Raw genomic sequence first — 1750 nt, 5'->3', positions numbered from 1 at the left:
TTAAGATTTTTTCCAACCTCTTGCTTTTACAAAAAGTTTTTTACGTATATCTTAGTTCATCTGTAGGATAAATTCCTAGAAGTAGAATGGCAGAGTTAAAAATTGTTGTGTATCAACAGATTCTGCTCTGCAGCCTGATAGAATAATATTGTTCTCTAGTTTTATTTTTGCACTTCTGAGTGTGGCAGAGGCAAAGCCACACACACACACCCTGTATCTTCTTCCCTCTCCCCCCAGGCGTACAGCTGAACTATGTTTACCAGGTGCCTCGTACATTTAGGTAGGGGTCTTAATGACATTCTTGCTAACAGAATGGGAGCAGAAGTGACATATTACCTCCTTCAAGGCAATCAAGGGTTGGTATGCCAATGGAGGTCAATGATTCGTAGCTACAAGATGGAAGAAAAAGCTGCTCAACCCCTATCAGCCTGCACAAGTGAGAAAACTTTGTTAAGCTACTGAGTTAGGTGCATTTGTTGTTATGGTAGCATGGCCTAGTTTGACCCTAACCAATTCAATAACTTGAGCATGCTTTTTATATTTAAGAGTCTTATGTTTGCCTTACGGTGACCTTCCATTGTAATCCTTTGTCCATTTTTCTGTCAAAATCCATACATCTGGACTTCCCTGGTAGCGAGTGGTTAAGAATCCGCCTGCCAATACAGGGGACACAGGTTTGAGCCCTGGTCCAGGGAGATCCCACATGCCGCGGAGCAGCTAAGCTCGTGTGCCATGACTACTGAGCCTGCGCTCTAGAGCCCAGCGAGCCACAACTACTGAGACCATGTGCCACAACTACTGGAGCCTGCACACCTGGAACCTGCACACCTAGCGCCTGTGCTCCACAGCAAGAGAAGCCACCGCAGTGAGAAGCCCATGCACCGCAACAAAGACCCAATGCAGCCAAAAAATAAATAAAAAATAAAATTTTAAAATGATAAAAAAAACACATAAAAACAAAAATCTATGCACCTTTAAGTACCATGCCATATGAAATGAATTGGAGGGTGGCTGCTACCTTGTTGCTGCCATGCTTCATCATTTCCCTGCTCTTAAGTTTCTTAAAGGTGACTTTATGTAGAATAAGTTCTTGAAAGTTCAACTCTTCATTTTATCCTTTCAATTCTAAGATCTCATTCCATCTCTAAATTCTGAAATTCCTAAGGGAAATTAGTAGGTATACTGCATCAGTCAGGTAGACTAGATTAGGCTACAGTAACAAACAACCCCCAAATCTCGGTGGCTTAAAATAATAAAGGTTTATTTCTTGAACAAACTACATGTTCATTGATGGTTGGTCGTGGTCCTCATTCCAGAAACAAGGCTACTGGAATAGCCACTGCCTGGAACATCGCCAGGTGCCCATACATACAGCATGCCCCTGGCTTTTAGAGCTTTTTCTCAGAAAGTTGTCTGAAAACAAGTCCCAAGGCTACACCTGAGTTCAAAGTGTGGGGAAGTGAAGTCTCACCAGTAAGAGGGAGAACCAAATATTTGTGAACAGCCCAACGGCTAATCCATTTGATTTCCTTTTGTCCTTGTACACACTTGAGGTGTTGAGAACAGTTTGTATACCAAGAGGGGAGCAGGAACCGCTACATTCCACACTGGCAGAGAGGGGTACTTTATCACTGATATTGCTTAGAACTGTCAGCATGTGACGATAATAAAAACAGACTTTTAATCAGCTTTTGTTGGTTTTAAATTCTCTACAGCCAGCCCTCTGGTTCAGTTGATTCATTTGGCAAAA

This window comes from Phocoena sinus, chromosome 4, assembly GCF_008692025.1.
Source record: "Phocoena sinus isolate mPhoSin1 chromosome 4, mPhoSin1.pri, whole genome shotgun sequence".
NCBI classification, from domain to species: Eukaryota; Metazoa; Chordata; class Mammalia; order Artiodactyla; family Phocoenidae; genus Phocoena; species Phocoena sinus.
Note: the sequence above shows the minus strand (reverse complement) of the source record.